This window comes from Canis lupus, chromosome 13, assembly GCF_003254725.2.
Source record: "Canis lupus dingo isolate Sandy chromosome 13, ASM325472v2, whole genome shotgun sequence".
Taxonomy (NCBI): domain Eukaryota; kingdom Metazoa; phylum Chordata; class Mammalia; order Carnivora; family Canidae; genus Canis; species Canis lupus.
Window position 1 is genome coordinate 26,747,890 of NC_064255.1, and position 24,722 is coordinate 26,772,611.

The following is a 24,722-nucleotide window of genomic DNA, read 5'->3' on the forward strand; positions in this document are numbered from 1 at the left end:
TTTCTCTCTTTTTTTTTTTAATTTTTTTATTTATTCATGATAGTCACAGAGAGAGAGAGAGAGAGAGAAAGAGGCAGAGGGAAAAGCAGGCTCCATGCACCGGGAGCCCGATGTGGGACTTGATCCCAGGTCTCCAGGATCATGCCCTGGGCCAAAGGCAGGCGCTAAACCACTGCGCCACCCAGGGATCCCCCAAAAATGTTTCTCTCTTGACAAAGAAGGGTGGTATCATGGATTGAATTATGCTCCCACCAAATTCCATATATTTAAATCTGGATAGCTCCCATACCTCAAAATGTGACCTTATATGGTAATGAGGTCATTGCAGGTGTAATCAACTAAGATGAGGTCATCCTAGAGTAGTGCAGCCTCTAATCCAGTAGAACAAGTATGCTTATAAGAAGGGAAATTTGAAGATTGACATGTAGCAGGGAGAGAAGCATTATGTGAAGATTGGAGCGATGCTTCCACAAGCCATGGAATCCCCAGGATCTGGGAGGCAGACCTGTAGCTAATCCTTCCCTAGCACCTTAGAGAGCAGGGGCCTGCTGACACCTGCTCTTAGACTTCTGGCCTCCAGAACTGTGAGACAATAAAATCCTTCATTTTGGCCACTTGGTTTGTGGTCATTTTTAGTGGCAGCTGTAGAAAACTAATACAGGTGCACAACTAGTGAAAAAGCTCTACCAGGTGATGATTTGGGAGGAAGCTGAATAGATCAGAGGAGCCAATCCCAAGTCCCTGTAAGCTATGATTTGATGGAATTGAAATACATAACTCAAATTGAAAATAAATAAATATGTATTTTCACCTTCTTCTGGAATCACTGTCTCATGGAGAGTAAAATTTGTTAACCGATGTTAGCACTCCTCCTTTCTAAGTGTTGATGTCTAGCAGTTGCTATAACTTCATGCCTAAATACTCTGGGTTCTAGCATTCTGTGTCTCCTACAGAGACCAACCAATTCAAGTTAAAGTTCCAAAAAGGCTGCATCTAGGAGAGATAGCAATTAAGTTTAGTAATAAAATGAGCCAGAAGTTACAGAAAAGATAGACTTTCTTTTATTTTTTTTTCCCTTCTTATCATCAGCTCCTCCAGAGGTGCTCTTATCTCAGTCTACAGAGTGCTTTCACATACACAGACTCATCTGTTTCTCCCAACAACACAGAGCAGCAAAAGGGAGGCTGTTCCCTTATACAGGTGGGGGATCTGAGGCCCATGGAGATTACATGAGTTTCCAAAGGGAACTGACACAGCAAGTTGAAATAGGTCTAGTATCCTTCTCCCTACATCATAACCTTTTTTCATCAAGAGAGAAATATTACAGCACACAAAGATAAAAAGTTGGACTTTGCCCATTCTCTTTAAGAGAGGGATATTTGATTCATGCTTACATGCTCCAAGGACCTCAGCCAGACTTGGGGTGTGGTCCAGATTTAAGATCTTGATTCCTGCCATGGCCTTTTGGCTTCTTGACCCTTCTATTAACTTACCAAGCTTGAGTCATAATTCTGGATGGTCCTGCAGGGAATCTTTGACTCAGGAGAGGCTCATAAAAGTTCTTCTGGGAAATCAGACACTAATGCCAGAGTTTCACACAATTGAGGTATCTTTACAGAATCCCAGATCAATACCACCAAAATGTTCCTTCTCTGCTGCCTCTTGACCAAAGGCCCTAGAACAAAAAGATATGTGGGTTTTTTTTAATTGAGGTACAGTAGTTCTCATATCCCCACTTGTCTTTGCCAAACAGGGTCAGGAATCAGCCCAGAATGTGGGGTTATGGTATGTTTTCTTAGACTCATAAAATGTTAGTACTGGAAGTGATCTAAGAGATACTCTGGTTTAACACTGCCTCACTGTGAACACTGAGACCCTCAGACAAGAACCAAACTGGCCAGTGCCATAAGAGGAGTTGATAGCAGGGGTGATATTAAAATCTAGGGCTCCTAACTCCTAAGTCAATGTTCTTTCCAACATAATGACTATATCCATGACCCAATTATTTCCAATATGTAATTACTGACTTTCTATTTCCATGCCATGGATCAAAGAAGTAACCAATGTTGAGGTGTGATTTATCAAGCATGGTAAAAGCTTCACACTGACCTCAGGTCCCACTCCATGTTGTCTGCAGTGGTATCTGCTTCTTCAATGTTAATTATTAAGTTATCAATGATTTTATTTGACAAGATTTTATTTACAAACTATACCTCTCTGAGCCCCTTATTATCAATGACTGATCTTGCTCATCCTCATTATTTCTGAAAATATAAAGGTCAGAGTACAGTAGGAGGAGACATCTGGAGAATTAGGAAATATAATTTGGTAGAAACAATTATGCTATAAATGAGATTTGGAACTTAAGGAAAGGGGTAACTCACTATTCTAGGAAGGGAAGTCTGGGGATAGGGAGAAGGTTCACAACAGAGGTGCCATTGTGATGTTGAGCCCAAAAGACTGGGAAGGAGTTTGTAAGCTGTAGAGGCCAAAGGGTATTCCAGACAGAGGAAACAGCAAAAGCAAGGTATAATAATGGTGGGTCACCTGGGATGGGGTTCGTAAAGTCCACAGAGGGGAGCAGGGGAGGCACTTGGCTAAAAAGCTGGGATAGAGCCAGGAACTCAGGAGCCTTGAAGGCCATGATAATAAAGCAAATGAGTGGGCTTTGCACAGAGGATGCTAGAGAGCTTGTTTGAATAGGGTTATGACAAGTTGTATGTGTGTTTTGAAGAGATCAGAGATCACTATGACACTACTAAAGAAATGGCTCACAGGTCAAGAGTAGAGGCAGGAAGACCATTTCAAACATTTCAATACTCCTAACAATCAATGATAAAGTCTCAACTGCAAAAGTGGGCTTGGAGAAAAATCTGAGTTTAGGAGACATCAGAAGACAAGGCTAAGTGGTTCACTGAATGTTGGTTATGATAGGAAAGCAACCCTGAAAGTGTCTGGAGATGCTAATCAGGAGACTGGTCACATGGTCATGAAACAGTACCCACCAAGAGAAACTTCTTAACTCTTTAGATTCCGTGGGTTTTTAAGAATCTGACAGCAACTCTGAAGCCTCTACCCAGAAAAAGAGACAAATAAGAGGCAATTTTTCATGAAATTTCTTTTTTTCCCCAAAGAATTATTTATTCATGAGAGACACAGAGAGAGAGGCAGAGATACAGGCAGAGGGAGAAGCAGGCCCCACGCAGGGAACCCGATGTGGGACTCAATCCTGGGACCCCAGGATCATGACCTGAGCTGAAGGCAGATGCTCAACCACTGAGCCACCCAGGCATCCCAATTTTTCATGAAATTTCAAATGCTTTCTGAGCTCCCTGGAGCCTATAAAATGAGTAGGACTCCAGATTATGAACCCTTGTTTTATAAAAGGAATTTAAATGCAAAAGCACCTGTGAAGTCTGTGTTGTCCATTATTAGTGTCCTAGAATTAACCTGTCAGCTTTTGATGCTGCTGGTTGGAAAGATATCTGTGTTCTAATGTAACAAGTGGGTTAAGGTTGAAAACACTTGCCACATGGTGGTCATGGGATAGGGAGTGTGGTCAATGAGTAGAAATAAAAGGGGGGGATCAGAAAGATTATCATTAGCATCCCCTAGATTTTTCTCAAATAGCACAGAATCACGGTCCTGAATGAATCAACTATATCCTTTATTTTCACCATCCTTCCACCTCTGAGGCTTTATTTAGCACACACAGTAACCCTGTGATGTTAGCAGGGAAGACCAGTAGATCCGTGTCACAAGATGTGAAGCGGTCAGAGTTCAGAAAGATGGTGTGGCTTTCTCTCCCAAGGTCACCTATATGAAGTGGCAGAGAGACAAACTCTATTGCTTCCTCTCCAGGGCTGTTTAATTTAAAGACAAGTTGGCCTGAGACAATAAGAACAGAGATCTGCTTCTGCTCTGGATTCTGGTCAAGGTTTTCCATCTCACACTGATGATGCCATTCAGAGTATTGGTATCTGGGACTCTGCATTCAGGAGGCAGTTGGGAGGCCTTGGGTTGGAGCCATTAAGTACATTGTCTTCAGCTTTAGATAGACTTGGGCTCAAATGCCAACTATGCCACTTGTGAGGTTGTGACGTTGACCAGTCTATGTAATCTTATTGGCCTTAAGGTTCCCCACTTAAAAATAGACATATTAATATGTGTATCCAAATTTGCCAGGCTCCAATGAGACATGATAAGAGAAAATGCCCTCTCTAAATGCTGGCTCCTCTTCTGAAAGCTTCAGGCAGGCATGGTAATTTCTCTGAGATCATAAATCCTAACTGCAGGCTCCTGACATCAATCCCCTTTTCTCCGATCATTCACTGGGGGCAACCAGCCTGCCAGAATGGTCCACTGGCTGACCTACCTGAAACACACAACTCTCTTGTCTCCATCACCAGAACAATATGTTCCAAGAATATCTGACACCTTAATACTTGAAGGGTGAGTCTTCACAGACTTAATGAAGATCTATTTTTAAATATACATGCTCAGAAATAGAGAACAGTAAGATGGTGAATGTAGAACATTCCTGATGAGGAGAGTTGTTATAGAGTCTGTGGCATGAAACATTCCAGCTACGTTTACTGTTTTTATAATAGCTTAAACCTATTCACATACTTCGATAGTCACTTAGAACATTTGAAGGCCAAACCCCTATAAGAAATTAAAACTTATGACGCATCATGTATTATTTCAAGAAAAAAACAATAAGAATGCTGAGAACTATTTTTTTTCATTTAAGTAGTTCATGACAATATGAATGAATCTTATCACAATAAAGGGGAATGTTTTTCCCACAACAGTCACTGCAGAAAAAAAGGGGGAAACTCAAAATCCATAGTATTGAATATATGATGCCCAGCACTTGTTAACTGCGTGACTTTAGGCAAACCAGTCAACCTCTCTGAGCTTTTGATTCCTTATCTCTCAAATGGGGATACAATGCGGGCTCATCACCCTTATAACCATCTTAAAAAGATTATAAACACCCATATTCAGAATATTATCGCCTTCCTGAGCTTACTTCTTCCATCCCACTGCTTCTAATCACAGTGCTCAGGATTCAGTGTGCCAAGGACATAAATCCACGTAGGGCTGCCTTCCATTCTGAAGTCTGCTGTTCTTCATTGTTTACATTAAACAGTGGGATATATTTCCGTTCCTCAGGCTGGATATATGGTGACAAAACATGAGCTTTGTAATCAGCTGAGGCCTGACTGGAATCCTGACTTGACCAGCTATGTTATTGTGGCCTTGCTTGCCTCAACTGTGAAGTAATATTAGTACTAATATCCCTTCCTCAGGCTGATTTTTTATTTTATTTTTTTTAATAATTGGAGCCCAATGCAGGGCTTGAGCTCATGACCCTGAGATCAATACCTGAGCTTAGATTAAGAGTCAGATGCTTAACCAACTGAGCCACCTAGACACCCCACACAGGGTTGATTTTTAAGAGCTTTGTTGAAATATAATTTACTGACCATACGTTAAATTCACTTTAAGTGTAAAACTAAGTGAATTTTAGTATATCTACAAAGCTCTACAGCCTAATTTTAAAACACTTTTGCTATCCCCACAAGAAACACAATTACCATTAAGTCATTCCCCATCACCATTTCCCTAGGAAACCACTAATCTATGTTCAATCTTTATAGACTTGTCTATTCTTGCTATTTCATGTAAATGGATCATACAATATGTAGTCTTTTGTGACTAGCTTCTTTCACTTAGCATGATGATTTTAAGGTTCATCTCTGTTGTAGTATATGCCATAATTTCATTCTCCCTTATTGCTGAATAATATTCTATAGTATGAAGATACTATATTTTATCCATCTGTTCTTCAGATGATGGACATTTGGATAATTTACAATTTTTATTTATTATGAATAATGGTTCTAAGAACCTATATTTGTATGAACAGATGTTTTCATTTCTCTTGGGTATTTATCTGAAATTAGAATTTCTGGGAATTGGAAATATAAAATAAATCTATGTTTTTAACATTTCTTTTTCCTAAAGAAATTGCACTATCTATATTTCTACAACCAAGGTATAGTGGAATTTCTACACATTCTAATCAGCATTTATTCTTGTCCTTTTGGTCCTGGTGTGTATGAAGTGGTATCTCATTTTAGTTTCATTTGTGTTTCCCTACTAATAATGTTGAATATATTTTCATGAATTTATTGTCTATTTGCATATCTTTGTTTGAGAAATGTCTGTTCATATCCTTTGACAATTTTTAAATTGAGGTGTTTTTTTTTTATCATTGAGTTTTAGGAGTTCTTTGTATATTCTGGTTATAAGCTCCTCATCAGATGTATAATTTACAAGTATTTTCTCCCATTACGCTATAGACTGCCTTTTCTTTTCTTCTCTGATAGTGTTATTTGTAATACAAAAGTTTTACATTTAGAAGATGTCCAATTCTCAATCTTCTCTTCTTGCTTGAATTTTGGTGTTATAACTAAAAAAAAAAAAAAAAAAAAAAAAAAAAAATATTTGCATAACCTAAATTCACAAGGATTTACTCTGAGGTTTTCTTCTAAGACTTTTATACTTTGAGCTCTTACATTTAGAACTATGATCCATTTTTTTTAAGATTTTTATTTATTTATTCATGAGAGACACAGAGAGAGAGAGTCAGAGACATAGGCAGAGGGAAAAGCAAACTCCATGCAGGAAGCCCAATGTGGGACTCAGTCCAGGGACTCTGGGATCACGCCCTGAGCCAAAGGCAGATGCTGAACTGCTGAGCCACCCAGGTGTCCCTAGATCTATGATCCATTTTGAGTTCATTTTTGTGCATGGTGTGAGAAAGGTAGCCAACTCTACTTTTGTCAACGTGGGTATCCAGATGTCCCAACACCATTTGCTAAAGACTATTCTCTACATTGCATTGCCTTGGTATTCTCATCAAAAACCAACTGACCACAAATATAATATTATTTTTGGAGTCTCAATTCTCTTCCATTCATTTATGTGTCTTTGCTTATGTCAGAACCACACAGTCATAATCGTGTAATCAAGTTCTGTAGTCAGTTTCAAAAATGGGAAACATCCTCTATTTTGTCCTTTTTGGGGATTGTTTTCTATTATCGTATGAATTTTAGAATCAGTGTGTCAATTTCTTTCAAAAAAGCCAGCTAGGAAAAAAAAAAAAGCCAGCTAGAATTTTAATAGGGAATTCTTGGAATCTGTAGTTAAATTCTGAAAGTACTGCCATATTAGTAATATTATAGTTTCTGGTTTAGAAGGAATGTATCTCAACATAGTAAAGCCATATATGAAAAACTGACAGCAATTATACTCAATGCGGAAAAACTAAGAGCTTTTCCCCCAAGGTTAGGAATAGGGCAAGGATGTGCACTCTCACCACTGTTATTCAACATAGTACTACAAGTCCTAGCCACAGCAATCAGACAACAGAAAGAAATAAAACACATTCAAACTAGCAAGTAAGAAGTAAACTTTCATTATTTGCTGATGATATGATACTATATGTAGAAAACACTAAAGACTCCACCAAAAGACTGCTAGAACTGATAAATTCAGTAAAGTTGAAGGATACAAAGACCAATGTGCAGAAACCTGTTCCATTTCTATACACCAACAATGAAGCAGCAGAAAGAGAAAATAAGAAAACAACGTTGGGCCAAAAATAATAAGATACCTATGAATAAATATAGCCAAAGAGATGAAAGTCCTGGATGCTGAAATCTATAAAACACTGATGAAAGCAATTAAAAATGACACAAAGAAATGGAAAGACATTCCATGCTCATGTACTGGAAGAATACTGTTAAAATGTCTATATTATCCAAAGCAATCTACACATTTAATGCAATCCCCATCAAAATACCAAGAGCATTTTTCACAGAACTAAAACAAACAGTCCTAAAATGTATATGGAATTACAATGACCCCAAATAGCCAAAACAGTTTTGGAAAATAAAACCAAAGCTGGAGTTATCACAATTCCAGACTTTAAGTTGTATTACATAGTTGCACCATTTGCTTTGACATGGATGGAACTGGAGGGTATTGTGCTAAATAAAAGTAAGTCAATCAGAGAAGGACAATCATATGGTTTCACTCTTACAGGGAATATAAAAAAATAGTGAAACAGATTATAGGGGAAAGGAGAGAAAATGAGTGAGAAAAATTAGAGAGGGTGCCAACATGAGAGACTCCTAACTCTGGGAAACGAACCAGAGGTGGTTGAAGGGGAGGTGGGAGGGAGGATGGGGTGACTGGGTGATGGGCACTGAGGGGGGCACTGGACGGGATGAGCACTGGGTGTTATACTACATGTTGGCAAAAAATTTAATAAATAAATATTTTAAAAAAAACAAAGCTGCTGTAACCAAAATAGTTTGGTACTGGTACAAAAATAGACACATAGATCAATAGAACAAAACAGAAAACCCAGAAATAAAACTACAATTATATGCTCAATTAATCTTTGGCAAGCAAGAAAGAATATCTAATGCGAAAACAACTGTCTCTTCAACAAATTGTGTTGGGAAAACTGGTCAGCTACATGAAAAAGAATGAAACTGGACCGCTTTCTCACACCATACAAAAGATAATGTCAAAATGGATTGAAGACCTAACTGTGAGACCTGAAACCATAAATATCCTAGAAAAGAGCACAGGCAGTAATGTCTCTGACATCAGCCATAATAACATTTTTCTATATATGTCTCCTGAGGCAAGGGAAATATAAGTAAAAATGAACTATTGGGACTACATCAAAATAAAAAACTCCTTCACAGTGAAGGAAACAATCAACAAAACTAAAAGGCAATCTATAGAATGAGAGGAGATATTTGCAAATGACATATCCAGTAAAGGTTAGTATCCAAAGTATATAAAGAACTTATACAACTCAACACCAAAAACCCCAAATAATACAATTGAAGACAAATACCATATGATTTCACTCATATGTGGAATTTAAGAAACAAAACAAATGGACATATGGGAGGGGAAGAGAGAAAGTCAAATCAAGAAACAGACGTAACTATAGAGAACAAAGTGAGGGCTACTGCAGGGGAGGTAGGCAGGTGGATGGGTGAAATAGGTAATGGGAATTAAGGAGGGCACTTGCTAGGATGAGCACAGGGTGTTGTATGTAAGTGATGAATCACTAAATTTTACACCCGAAACTAATATTACAGTATGTTAACTAACTGGAATTTAAATACAGATTTGGAGAAAGAAAAAATGGGCAGAAATTACAAACATGTCATCTCCAAAGAGGACATACAAATGCCAACAGACACATGGCTAGATACTCAACATTACTCATCATCAGAGAAATAGATATCAAAACTAGGGGATCCCTGGGTGGCTCAGCGGTTTGGTGCCTGCCTTTGGCCCAGGGCGTGATCCTGGAGTCCCAGGATCGAGACCCGCGTCGGGCTCCCAGCATGGAGCCTGCTTCTCCCTCTGCTTGTTCCTCTGCCTCTCTCTCTCTCTGTCTATCATGAATGAATAAATTTTAAAAAAATCTTTAAAAACTACAATGAGATAACACCTCACACCTGTCAAAATGGCTAAAATCAAAAACACAAGAAACAAATGTTGGCGAGAATGTGGAGAAAAAAGAATCTTCGTACACTGATAGTAAGGATTCAAACTGGTGCAGCCACTGCAGAAAACTATATGGAGTTTCCTCAAAAAGTGAAAAATAGGGGCAGCCCCGGTGGCTCAGTGGTTTAGCGCCACCTTCAGCCCAGGGCGTGATCCTGGAGACCCAGGATAGAGTCCCACGTAGGGCTCTCTGCATGGAGCCTGTCTCGCCCTCTGCCTGTGTGTGTGTGTGTGTGTGTGTGTCTCCCACCCCATCTCTCATGAATAAATAAATAAAATCTTTTTTTTTTTAAGTTAAAAATAAGACTACCCCGCAACTCAGCACTACTGGGTATTTACCCAAAGAATACAAAAACACTAATTTGAAGGGATAAGTCATGCACCTCTGTTTATAGCAGTGTTATTTGCATTAGCCAAATTATGGAAGCAGCCCAAGCATCCATATGAATGGATCTCCAGATGAATGGAGAAAGAAGATGTGGTATATATATATATATATGCAATGGAATATTATTCAGTTATTAATCAATATCAATATTGATTAATATCAATATTAATCAATATCAATATTATATGGCTGAATATTATTCAGCCATAAAAAAGAATGAAATCTTCCATTTGCAATGATGTAGATAGAGCTAGAGAGTATAATGCTAAGTTAAGTAAGTCAGAGAAGACAAATACCATATAATTGTACTCATAAGTGGAATTTAAAAACAAAACAAACAAGTAAAGGGGGAGAAAAAGAGACAGACAGATAGACCAAGTTCTCTTACCTATAGAGAACAAACTGATGGTCACCAGAGGGGACATGAGTGGGAAATGGGGGAAATGGGTGAAGGGGATTAAGTACTGTACTTGTTTCGATGAGCACCAGCTGATGTATGAAAGTGTCAAATCACTATATTGTACACTTGAAACTAACACTGTATAAATTATACTAGAATTCAAATTAAATTAAGTTAAAATTTTATATTTTGTTTAAAAAAATAAAGGATGTTACATTCTCCAGTGCATAAACATAGGTGTGTCTCTCGCTTTAAAAAATATATATATATTTATTTATTTTAAAGAGAGGGGAGTGGACAGGGAGAGGGAGAGAAAGAATCTCAAGCAGGGTCCCTATTGAGCACAGAGGCAACACGAGGTTCCATCTCACAACCTTGAGATCATGACTTGAGTGGAAATCAAGAGTTGGACACTTAACCGACTGAGCCACCCAGGCATCCCTCTCCATTTATTTAGATCTGTAAAGTAGGACTCAAGATTCACTATGTTCCCTATGAATATCCAATTGTTTCAGCACTACTGAAAGTTCTTCCATTTCCCACTGAATCACCCTGGCATCTTTGCCATGAGTTTACTAACTGTGTATGAATCTATGTCAGGAGCCTCACAGGCCCAGAATTATGGCAGCTTGTAGTAAATCCTGAAATCAGGTAGTGTACATAGTCCAACTTTATTTTCCTTCTCTAAAGTTTTCTTGGCTATTCTAAGTCCTTTAGAGATGTATGTACATTTTAGATTCATCTTGTCAATATTTTTTAAAAATGTGTGAGATTTTTATTGTAATGCATTGAATTTAGATCGATTTTGAGATAACTAATTGGTCATATATGCTACAAACCCTTGGTCTCACCTCTCTTTTATTGGGAGCTATATGCTCACAAGAAAAAATATGTTTTACATCATCCTTTTGTGCTGTAAGCTTATTTGGGGAGTTCCCACAGACAGTCTTTAGATTGTCTGCTTATGTTGATGACAGAGTGACTGTATTTCAGGGTGAAATATCAAAGTTACTTGCTCATGCATCTAAGCCAATAGATCTATCAATAATAAAGCTGACAGTTTACTCTCTGTCTACCCCTCAAAAGTCAAATGAAAAATAGTCATTAATTACTGCTGTCTTCAATTAGACACATCTTGCAGAGCCAATAAAGAAAGCTGAACTACAATTCTTTTTGATAAAGTGTAAAAATTATTATATGGGCTAACAGAATGAAAGCAGTACTGAAATTTTTCATTTGACATTTTGATCACATTCATAAGGATATTTCTTATGAGAAATACATAGAATGTTGATGGACCAACAATTACTGAGCCATAAACCTCTCCTTTAATCCCCAATTCAGTTTCTAAGGTATTATTATTCTCATTAAACAGAGAGGGGAAACATTAGAGGTTAAGTAACCAGAGGCCTGAATTCCCATAGTTTATAAAAGCACTCAGAAAAGATATATCAAATGTTCATGCAAAGTCCTTACAACCCTCAAATGGTTTCACATGCAGTATTTTATACAACCCTCAGAATAATTTTGTAAAGAAGTCAGGCAGTTATCCCCAGTTTACAGATGGCAGAACTGAGGCTCAAAGAGCTTGTATGACTGGTTCATGGTCACGAGCCCCACCAAAAGATGGTAATGGGTCCTGTTACTCACAGTAAGTCAATCTACTACTATATTATGCTTCTAATTCACAACAGTGGACTATTTCTAGGCATTGTTATTACTTTTGACACAAGGTCCCTGAGCACCTACCTCATTTTTAAGCCTAGAGAGAATAGAAATAAGTGTTTCTCCCATAGCTCAAAGGAAAGAATAACCCCAGTATTGATCTACTGCAAAGTAATGGATGTTGTAGGATTGGATAGACGGAAATCTATACCAAGTCATCTGGCTGTTTTGGTGCTAGTAACTAGTAGAAAATACTCTTATTTGAGTAAGCATTTCATTTCAGTCACTGTAAAATAACTGGCTGTATTTTAACTTTCTCTCTAACTCATTGTCTATATATTTTTTCTTACTACTTAGATGATTCCTTCTAAGTAGAATCAAGAGTGGTTCTAGTTATAAATCAAAGATGTCAACTTATGATATAAAATGAAGAGACTGATCTAGTCTGATTGATTCTCTTGTCAACTAATTCTTACTTAACAATCTGAGCCCTTTAAATGGCCCCAGTTACTCACAAAAACAAAATAAAAAACAAAAGCTATTATTCCAGGTAAAGTATATAACAAGAGCATAAATGAAGACATTGTCAGTAGTAGTGAAGTGCCATGGTACCTAATATATGCCAAGTGTTCAATGAATAATTGTGAAATAATTAAATGTCTATATTCAGTGAGCATTCATCTAATAAAATTAGTAGGACATTATAGGAGATGAGGTGAGGTGAGGTGAGGAAAGAGAATGAATCAAAGATGACTCCCATATTTCTACTCTGGAAATCACTGAGATAGGAAATCCAGGAATATGCAAAGATTATAGGGAGGAGATGATCAATTTTCCTTAAATTAATCAATCTAAAAGTGTATGGGGCATATGCGTGGCTTATCCGGTGAAGTGTCTGATTCTTGGTTTCTGTTCAGGTCGTGATCTCAGGGTCATGGGACTGAGGCCTATGTCAGGCTCCATACTCAGCGGGGAGTCTGCTTAAAGATTCTCCCCCTTTGTACCTCCCCCAACTCGTGAGTGTGTTCTCTCTCCTCTTTCTCTCTTAAGATAAATAGATCTTTAAAAAAAAAAGTATGGAACCTCCATATGAATATGTGGTAGATAATTCAAAGATGAATGGGTCTGGAGCACACGAAAGATCTTAGGGCAGGATATTTATGTTCCGGTATCTTCTGTTTACAATACAAGGTAAAACTCAAGGGAGCGAATGAGAGTAATTTATTTATTCATGGAATCTGTATTGAGGCAGGGGGCTACATGCTGGAATAAGAGAACCCAAAGTCAAAATTCTTAAGGAATATCAACATTTAATGTGTAGAAATAGAAGAAATTAAGAGCTTTTTTAAGAAGACATTTAAGGGTTTTTAAAGATTTATTTTATTTGTTTATTTTATAGAGTGACAGAGACAGGGAGCTGGGGGAGGGGCAACAGAAGAGAGAAGGAGAGAGAGACGCAGATTCCCTGCTGAGCATGGAACTCCTTACAGGGCTCCATCACACAACCCTGAGATCATGACCCCAGCTGAAATCAAGAGTCAGATGCCTAACCAGCTGAGCCACACAGGCATGCCAGAAGAAATTGAGTTTTACACATTGATCAACTTAGTATTTCTAGGTCAGCATTTCGCAGTTCTATTGCTGAGAGATTTGGACATATTTATTTAAGGGACTCCAATTGTCTTTTATACCTTTGCACCTTCTTCTCAGTTTCTAGCATTATAGAGTGCTATTCACATTCTTTTTTTTTTTTATGATAGTCACACACACACACACAGAGAGAGAGAGAGAGGCAGAGACATAGGCAGAGGGAGAAGCAGGCTCCATGCACCGGGAGCCCGACGTGGGACTCCATCCTGGGTCTCCAGGATCATGCCCTGGGCCAAAGGCAGGCGCTAAACCGCTGCGCCACCCAGGGATCCCTGCTATTCATATTCTTAACCTATTATCCAGTTACCTGAACTACCTAAGTTAGGATTTAGATTGCTTTAGCAGACACCACTAGTCACCTGCCCAACATCCATCTCTCCTAGCAGAAGTTTGATTTCATTGAGGTTTTCACGCAAGTTCAAAATGGTCACCAGTGATCCCTACTTCCCAGTATTCACATCCTTGTATAAATCCTTCCCCTGTAGTTTGGGCCAGGCTGATAGAACTCATGTCAAATGAACAGAACATGGAAAAAATGATGCAATGTCACTTCTGAAACTAGTTTATAGAAAGATGGTAATTTCCATGTTGGGAGTTTTTCTATACTCTCTCATATCATTGCTTCGGTGAAAGGCAGCTGCCATGATGTGACGGAGCTCTGTGGAGAAGCCGCATGGCAAGGGAATGAGGCCTGCCAACAATCACTGAGTGAGCTTGGAAGCAGACTTCTCCCCAGTCAGGCTTTCACACGAAGCCACAGCTTTGGTCAACAACTTTGCAACTTGACTTAGCCTGAGTCAGAGGTGTCCAAATGAACCATGTGCTTAGATTTCTAGTCTACAGAGCTATGAGATGATACATATTTGTTGTTTGAAGCCACCATTATTAAGACAACATGTTATGGATAAGCAGATAACTTATACAGTGAATAATACATTTAACTTATATACTTTGAACTTATGCAACAGATAAGCTCTACATCTATAGCTCTTGGTATTTTCCACCCAAATCAACTGTCACATGCCTTTCGCTATCATTTTAAATGTGTCTGTGGCTGGGACAGAGTGTTTGTAGGAAAATCACAAGGTCATGCTTCATTTTACTCTCTACACACCATCCTACACATGCCCCATGTGCTGAAAATAATATTTTATATATTAATTAATCAGAAGTAAGGTGTAGCAGAAAGAAAGTGACCAATGGACTCGGGCAGATATCAGTGCAAATCCCAACCTCCTCACTTGAATGACTATGGTCAAATCAATCCCTATGAACTTAGGTTTCATCATTCACAAAGTGCTGATTAGTGGTGTAACAAGAAAAGTACTTGACGCAATTGGACCACAGACCAGGAGTTCCTTACCTAGCTTGAAAACTTCGGAGAAGGCATTTCAGATCAAATGTCATGTAAGCAAATGCAAGAAGGATGAGCAGAGGTTACCAAGAAAAAATGAGAAGCAATAGCATTCTCAGCAAAGACAGTAGCTTATACCTTGGACATACTGAAACATTGTGTGATTTGCAAGGAGAGGAGCAACTGATGAGTCTACAGAGATTGACAGGATTCGGATCATGAACTCGATGGCGGAAGAATCTTAGACTTCTTTGCAAGGGTGATTAGGAGTCATTGAGTGTTTTAAGCAGGGACAGTAAAATAATTAGATTTGCATCTTGGTAATATCACTCTATGCCTGGTAAATACAGAGGCCTGCAAACTTTTTTGTAAAGTGTTAGTAAATATTTTGCATTCTGTGATCCATACAGTCTCTACCACAAGTGTTCAATTCTGCTATTGTAAAGCAAAAGTGGCCATAAATGATATATAATGGATGGGCATGGCTGTACTTAAATAAAACTTTATTTACAAAAATAGACAACAGACAGTATTTCACCCACAGGCTGTAGTTCACTGATCCCTGGTATAAAGGTACAGAAGGAAGTCAAGCATAGAGACTGGGAAATATTTGGAAGAACAATTAGTTAATTGCTTAATTCATTCATGTAGCACATATGTAAAAAATGCTTTGTATGTCCTGGGAACTCTTCTAGATACTCAGGCTATAGTGATAATAAAAAAGAGAGACATAGTTCTTCTTCTAGTAAAGTTACAATGTAGCAAATAAGAACAATGAAGTGGGGATCCCCTGGGTGGCTCAGCGGTTTAGTGCCTGCCCAGGGTGTGATCCTGGAGTCCCAGGATCGAGTCCCACATCGGGCTCCCTGCATGGAGCCTGCTTCTCCCTCTGCCTGTGTCTCTGCCTCTCTCTCTCTCACTCTTCTCTGTGTGTGTCTCATGAATAAGTAAATAAAATCTTAAAAAAAAAAAAGAAAAAGAAAAGAATGAAGTGAAATTAACCTTAATAATAAGCTTTGTAGGATGCCTGGATGGCTCAGTCCATTAAGCATCTGATTCTTGGCTTCAGCTCAGATTATGATCTCAGGGTCATGAGGGTGAGCCCTATGTCAGGCTCCACACCGAGCATGGAGATTCCTTAAGGTTTTCTGTCTGTCTCTCTCTCTCTCTCTCTCTCCCTCTGCCCCTCCCCTCTGTTCACATGCTCTCTTTCTCTTTCTAATAAATAAGATAAGCTTCATAAGCTAAAACCATGAAATGCATATAAATCATCATCACTATAACGATTTAATATTTGATATGATTCTTTTCCTAAAAGGCCATTTAAAAAAAAAAAAAAACATCATGTCAAGCATATATCCACTGACTAACTGCATAGAAAGACTTAAATTATAGACAGGTCCAGGCAAATGAACCTAGAAGAGAATTTAGGAGACATGCCAAGAACTCTGTAGTGATTTTCTATATGTGACCACCTCTGACACTCAGAGTGTCTTTTCAAGCTGTCCATTATTGGTTCCATTTTACAGATGTGAAAAAGTGGCCTACGGGAGTCTCCTCACTACCTAGGTCCTAGGGAGCTGGAATTTAGATTCTAAAGAGGACTCTCTTCCCCTCCTTCCACATCGCTAGCTTGAGACTAACACAGGCAAAGCAACCGGGAGCTGTAAGCATGAGCTAAGCAAAGGCTTGGGATGAGCCCCTCAGGGTCCCACAAAGAACTCGGGACCAGCCTGGGAACTGAAATCAGGAATCCCAATTGCCACTTCCTGCTTCTAATCACTTTCCCAAGAGAGTTGTCCCAGCTGTTCCTGAGCAGAAGGAAGGCTGAGAGAATCTTTTAAAAATCCAAGCCCTTGTTATAAATTTAGACTTCAGGGAAGGAAAAGAAGAAGAAAAAAAGAAATTGTTGGCTGAAGAAAGTGATGTTTCCCATTCGTCAGATCAAGGGCAGCGGACAGAGGAAGAGAAAGTAAATTCGGTCACTTTGAGTGCTGGCCCCGAGGCCATGAAGCCCCAGCGTGCCCTGAACGCTTGCCCACCCCACTCCGAGGGAATGTGGTCATGCCCAGAAATACGTGGCTATACAAGGAAGGCTTCTGTTTCTTCCTAATGAGTTGATTATATCCTGTCAGAAGAATTGTAAGGCCATCAAATGTCAAGTCAATTTTCTCAAACATATTATTTTCATAGCAGCTGGGTCTGACTAACTGTTGAAACAGAGCATCCTATTGTTACATTTCACTGAGAATGTTAAAGTGGAACTCAATTTAAAAAGGAAGAAAAAAATCTGACAGGACACATGATCCTGATTCATGCAAGTTTACAATTTGGTATTTAGAGGCCAATTTTATTAAGATCATTTGGTCACTTAGCTCACAATGAACTAATAATGAAAAGGGAAATAAATGAGTAACGTGTTATTTGCCCACAAGAGCCACTTTCTCAGAAGGTGGGCCAGATGTCTCTAGTTACTGCTCTACCCATGGAGGGTAGGTGGGTGAGCTAGGAGGTCCAAAGCGCTGGGTTCTAATCCTTCCACTTCCCACACATGCCGCTGAATGAATCTGGCTTACCACATTCTCAAAAGACAGGAAAGTATCAGGACGGGACAAATGAACTTGAGCATCAGACAACCAGAGCCTTAGCTTACTTATGTGCCGAACGGTCCTAAGTGAATTTAGGAATCAGGCACAGCAGTTAACTACAGAAGAGTTCTTAAAGGAATTTAATGATGTAAGATACATAACATGTTGGTTCAGAAGAAGCGATCATTAAAGGGTAGTGATAACAATGATGGTGACAATGATACTAGTGAGGAAAATGGAAAAAGAGGAGGAATTCTGTAAAACATGTCCAGGACCAACCAGACAGTGAGTAAGGAAGCCATGAAATGTGAAGCTGGAACTAAAAGGCAGCCTCCAATTTTACAGCGATTCATGTTTGCATTGGACAAGTTGCACGTGTACAGGGTCAAGTGTGATGCCAGGAAGATACATCTTCCTCCAAGAATTAGATCATGTTTCCCTCCACCCAAAACCCAATTCTCATCACCAAATTTTATTACAGATACTCTATTTGGCTTTCACTTGTTTCCTTTCTTTCTTTTTTCCTTCCTTCCTTCCTTCCTTCCTTCCTTCCTTCCTTCCTTCCTTCCTTTCTTTTTTTTTTTTTTTGGTACAATTTGTTTATGTGGTGGGGAGACTTCTAAACAGCCCCCAAGATTCCTAACCCCCTACCCCCATGTACTTATACCTCCCATTTATTCAGCCAAACAGGAACATACGGCTATAAAGGGACTTTGCAGATATAAATAAGGTCCCACATCAATTGGCCTGAAGATTAAGAGAGTATGAGGGTACGCCTGACCTAAACACACGAGCCCTTGAAAGGCAAAGGGTTTTCTCCAGCTTGCAGCAGAAGAGAAGGTCAGAGATTCAAAGCACGCCAATGATTCTACACATCACTGCTGGTTTGAAGACAGAAGGGGCTATGCAGCAAAGCATGCAAAAGGCCACTAGAAGCAGAGAGCCAGCAAAAGAAACCTAAATCCTATGATCATAAGGAGCTGAATTCTGCAAATAGTAAGAATAAGATTAGAAGAGGATTTTTTTTTCTTACAGCCTGGAGATGAAAATTCAGTGTGGCTGACATCTTCATTTCAACTCCATGGTACCCTGGGCAGAGGAATCAGCCATGTCATGCTGGACCACTGACATAGAGAATGTGAGCTCAATAATGGGGTTGTGCTAAGCCACTGATTTTCTAGATATCTGTCACATAGCAGTGGAAACTAATAAAAGTTGTCTGCATGGCTCTAGAGTCAAAAAGTTGCTCTGTGTTCTCTGGCCTCTACTGAGTAATCCTGTTTATCTATCTAGGCTGAGAGAAGGAAAATGAACAGTAATAACTCTAATCATCATAGCTAAACACATATGTGTCACATGCACACACACATGTATTCACAGGCCTTGCCTCAAAATATCAGAATAACTTTTTAAAAATATTTTATTTATTTATTCATGAGGGACACACAGAGAGAGAGAGAGATACAGGCAGAGGGAGAAGCAGGCTCCCTGGGAGCCCAACACAGAACTTGATCCCAGGACCCTGGGATCATGACCTGAGGCAAAGGCAGATGCTCAACCACTGAGCCACCCAGGTGCCCCAAAATAACAGGATAATTGAGGCAAAGGTATATATTATAACTGAAGTACTTTAGCATATTGCCCTCATTTTCCTTCTCACAGCCAGCACACCATTTCCTCAGTAAGTACTTAATTCAGTAAGTACAATTACCGTATGCTGGGCTCTAGGAGAGACCACAGGGATGGAACCCACACACAGTTAGTTCTTCAAAGAGATCAGTGAACAGTGCAAGTAAGCAGGGAGATAAGGGGCATTGTAGAGAAAGGAATGTAACCCAGTCCTCGAAATCGAGGAAGGCTTCCAAGAGCAAATTGTTTCGAAGCTGAAACCCGAGGAATTACTTGCTCAACACTGATGTGAAGGGAAGCAAATGCTTCCAGGAAGCAAGAATATGATGTAAAGACTACCGACAATGATGAAGGCCAGAGCCCTCTAGAAGGGCTGCAGGGGTGGGGTGAGAAGAGAAACTGCAGAGAGGAGCAGAGATAAGTTGGTAGAGTGAAATCCTCTGTAAGGAATTCAGAATTCTTGCTGAAGTCAAAGGAAATCCATGAAGACTAATAAGTAGGCAAGCAACAATATCAGCCTTGCTTAACCAAAGATCAGTCACCTTGCTGGAACTTGCAGAATGGTTCAAAGAGGGGCACTCAACACTGAAGACAGTAGCCATTCCAGTAATCCAAGTGAAGCTGACAAAAGAACAGTGGTCTGAACTAAGGCTGTGCCAGTGGATGGAAAGAATAGAGAATTGAGAATTCTCATTTTAGATTTTTCAGACATCTGGCTTGGGAAATGGATTGGGTAGGAATGCCAATCAATGATATGGGCACCATGGAGAAGAAACCATTTGTGTGGTGAAGGGAGAATGGGGGAGTAGATGGACAGTAATGGGTTTGGTTTGGGTCATGTTGGATTTTAGGTGTTCATGGGAAAGTGAAATGGATATATGGGGTAGGAAGCTACGTGGGGGAGTTTGGCAGAGCCGTATGTGACTCATTATATATAATCTCTTGTTTTTATGGGTTGTAAACACTAAAATCATGAATTCCTTAGCTGCATCACAAATTTCTTAAACGTTTTTGTCTCAGTTCTTCCTCCAGTTAATTGAAGTTGGTTAAACTTTGAGGAAAGAACAGTTGATGAAAACTGGAATATCATCTGCATTGCCATCACAATTAGTCCCTTCCTTTCCCTTCAGGTGGATGGATGGATGGACAGTGCATTCACTGGAGATTTTAAGGGAAAGGAACACAGAATCATTCAGAATGCAGAAAGCCCCAAAGAGAGCAGATCAATGTGTAAGACATGGTTTCCTTTTATTAAACCTATTGTTTCCTATTATTAAATAGCTAATAAGAACACCTGTTACTTATGCTTCTAAAATTAAAATCAGGATAAGTAGGGAATCAAGTCCACCTTAGAAAATAAGCAGTCCCCTTAGAGAAGTACTCCCTGATGTCTGGGCTCTCGAGTCTTATAAAAAATAAAGCAACGTGGTTCCATGGCTTTAGTAAAACAGCGACCAAGAAAGAACATCTTCCATTAGAAACATTCTACCTAGGTTTCATTTTATATAGTCATGTATTGAACAAATATTAAGGCTTGATGCAATCAGTAAACAATGACGAGTAGAGGCATAATGTCATGTGAAATAAGATCTTAGATGCTAGGATGGCATAGACCTGGGTTTACATTCTAGCAAATCTAAAGTATTTGCTGGATATGCAATCTTGGACAAATTGTATATTCATTCCAAAGACTGGTTTTCTCATGTCTAAAATAGAATAATAGACCTCATCTCATACAACTGATGTTAGCATTTGGTGAAATAATGCGTGGAAAGAACTTTGTATGACATTATTTACGTTATCACTTTTATTATCATTACTTGTATTCATTCCTTTATGAAGGGCTTCTGACATCTGTTATTAAACTCTAAAGCTCTGCTAACTTCAGCAGCACATGCGCTAACCTCCAGAGCTAATATTCTATAATTCTATAATACATCTAATATACATGGAGATTAAATGTTTGTGGCATATGCAAACACAAAATAATACATAAAACAATAAGTGTAATATATTTTAATTGGTTACTATGTGCCACATAGATATTCCAAGTGTTTCTCTTCTATTTATCTATACAACACTGAGTGCAAAAATGGGTCATAAACAGAGCTGATCAATCTCAAATCACACCAAACCACAATAATGTGATGAACATCCAAATTAACTACCTTATGTATCAGTGTATGTATGTAGGTAGGTAGGTAGGTAGGTAGGATTTATATGTATTTTTTTCAAGTGTTAAACTTACCAACCATTACATTGTTGAATCTCCAACACTTGACCTTGGGCTTCTATGAGCCTAGCATGCGTGTTAAATCAACAAACTAAGAAATTTATTGGAAGAACAACCACCAAGAGCATTTAATAGTGCTCTAAACTAGACATATCTAACTCTCCTTTTTTTTTTCTTTTCTTTTTTTTTTTTTTTTAAAGAGAGGGAGGGCAGGGAGGGCCAAAGCGAGACAAAGAGAGAGAATCTTAAGTAGGCTCCACACTGGGTGTGGCACTTCATGCAGGGCTCAATCTCATGACTCTGAGCAAAAATCAAGGGTTAACGCTTAACTGACTGAGTCACCCAGGCACCTCAAATTCTATGTATTTCTTAAAAATTACATAAAACAATGACATCAAAATATTCAAGCTTTAATCAATGACTATTCCACTATAGCTAACATTCACTGAGTGCTTAACCACAGGCGGGCACTTGACAAGCATTTTACATGCATTTAATCCTCAATACCACTTTCTGAATCGGAAATTATTTTTATTGCTTTCCTGATAAAACGGAAATTTAAGAAAGCTAAATCTACCACACTTGTGGTAAGAGATAAGAATTGAGCCAAGACTCAAAAATGATTCAGAACTAAATCCAAAGCCCCTTCTCTTAAAGCCACTTGGTTTTTCTGCATTCCTCTCCTACTCTTAAATATGTATAATTTTTCATAAATTATTAATTTAGTATTAACTTTTTGGCTTGAACACTACTTTCAGATTCCCTGAGAAATGTATTGGCCAGATTAGATAAATAAGAGCAAGAAGAAGCAAAAAAAGGATAAACTTGTGGGATCAGAGAAGAGACTTGAGCTGGTGCTGAAGGGCATTTTGGCAGATGCTGTCACATGCCTACCCAGTGCCCAGAGCACCTTCCTTCTTTGCCAAAAGAACCTGTGATGTGCTCACTTCTGGATGATTAACCATTATCATCTTCTGTTCTATTTTCCTTCTAGCTATGGTTCAAATTTTAGAAGAAGCTTCTGAGGCTTCCAGAAAAGATTTTATTTTCCTGAAAAGAAAGTCATGACTGCTGCTTTCCATCATCTTTTTAAAAAGATTTTATTTATTTATTTGAGAGAGAGAGAGAGAGAGAGAGCAGGAGTGGGAGAAGGGGTTGGCGGAGAGGGACAAGCTAACTCCACACTGAGTACAGAGTCCAAATTGGGGCTCGACCTCATGACCCTGAGATCATGGCCTCAGCCAAAACCAAGAGTCAGATGTTTAACCAACTGAGCCATCCAAGTACCCCCTTGTCCACCACCTTAACTTGAACATAGAAATGATGTCTAGAGCTGCATTAAACACCTGAGTCTGTTAGAGAAGAGCCAAGTAAAACATAATTGAACCTTGACATAACTGGACCCTTGAACTAGCACTACCTCTCAAGTTTCTTGTTAGATGAAAACCACTATTAATCAAAGTTCTTGTTGCTTGGATCCAAAGACATTTCTACCTGATAAAGTTATACCAGCTGTGGCTAAATACAGAGATGGAGGTATTAGTATGAGACTTCATAGTAAATGCAACAAAAGATTTGTACCAACTTTAGTATTTAATGAGTTTTGTTTTGTTTGTTTTTCCTGCCACTTTCAAGTGGTTTTTCTAGGTATGGTGCAATGTCCCTCAAGAGATGAAAGTTAGCTCCTTAAATGACCCAATAGAAGCCAGATCCAGCTTCATAGTTTGAAGACTAAACTATGCCATAAAATAACACATAGCTAAATACTTCAGAGCACTGAATGATAGCAGAACCAACCAAGGGCTTTGTGGAAAACTGACTCTGGCTCTTCATATGGGTCTAATTCACTGCCCCTTGGTACCTCAGCATGTAATAGGCACAATAAAGTTTCAATGCAATAGACCCAGCTCATAAAGTTTCCATTTCCACCAGGACTTTTCCTAATGTAAAACTGGACACCCCAGCAACACATTCACTGTCTGCAAGTGTTAAAACTGTGGTTAAAGCTGAATATTAACAGCATTTCACACTTGTGCTGTCATCTGGATTATATAACAATGTGCAGAGTTTATAAACAGCAACTGCTCATTTTTGTGGTTGGCTTTTTACTGGATGTGCCCAAGAGCCATCTGACTAAATAAGTTGGAAGCAATGAGATTGAGCATAAGGGAGCACTGACATTTTTTGGCACATGCAAAACCAAGTCCTACAGAAACTCACAAAAGAGAAGCCTACTAGAAAAGTCTTTATACCCCTGAGCAATAGTCAAAATACCACAGAAATATAAATGTGAGTTTTCTTGTAGATTGACTCTGCCTTCTGAGAGCATCTCACACATGTTCTACTACACCATTTTGCTTCAAGAATACTGTTGCACCATAATACTAAAATATTGGATAATGGTGTTGTCTAAAGGTAAGTCACTTTTAGAAGGTAGATATTGAGTAATAAAAGTACCTGTCAAAAAAAATCATTGTTGGATGTATTGATTCCCAAGAACAAAGCATTTTACTTTTGCCTCACAGATGACCTATTATTATTTCATGGAATGATGGAATATCTTTAGAAATATTTTTGTAATACTAGCTCTGAGAATTGAAGGGAATGTAATTTCCTAAGACTATGTCCCAGAGACAATTTAGGGAATTTGAAAGGCAAAAATAATCCACCCAGGGAGATGAGAAAAGATGAGTAAAGTTACCAAATATTGTACACGGATAACATCTTTAGGGAAGAACAAGTAGAAGTAGAGAGTTAGATATGTATGACTGAAGGGTCCTATATGCTACTGAAGATACTGTTCTGATATAAATATACAGTTGGCTCTTGAACAATGTGGGGCTAGGGGTACCCCTCCAACCCACATCACTAAAAATCCAGGTATAACTTTTGACTCCCCCTAAATTGTATTAATAGCCTACTAGTGACTGGAAGTCTTGCTGATAACATGAACAGTAGATTGACAGATACTCTGTTTGCTCTATGTATTATATATTGTATTCATATAATAAAGAAAGCTAGAGAAAGGAAAATGTTATTAAGAAAATCATAAGGAATTATATTTACAATACTATATTGCATTTAGCAAGAATAATCCACATATAAGTGGACCAGTGCAGTTCAAATGTATGTTGTTCAAGGGTCTTCCTGCAAAACATATATATTTAAATGTATTGATGCATCAATAAGCAAATATTCACTCA

The 24,722-nt window shown here is 38.7% G+C and overlaps 1 long non-coding RNA gene across 21 annotated transcripts in view; it reads right to left on the bottom strand.

The window, feature by feature from the left end:
* The window catches only part of LOC112662299 (uncharacterized), a 296,118-nt gene that overhangs the window by 139,045 nt on the left and 132,351 nt on the right, over nt 1-24,722 (bottom strand). For all 21 annotated transcript variants that reach the window (XR_007401567.1, XR_007401579.1, XR_007401578.1 and 18 more), the window contains one exon: nt 1,494-1,675. This is a non-coding gene — a long non-coding RNA (uncharacterized LOC112662299). The remainder of the gene's footprint in view (nt 1-1,493; nt 1,676-24,722) is intronic.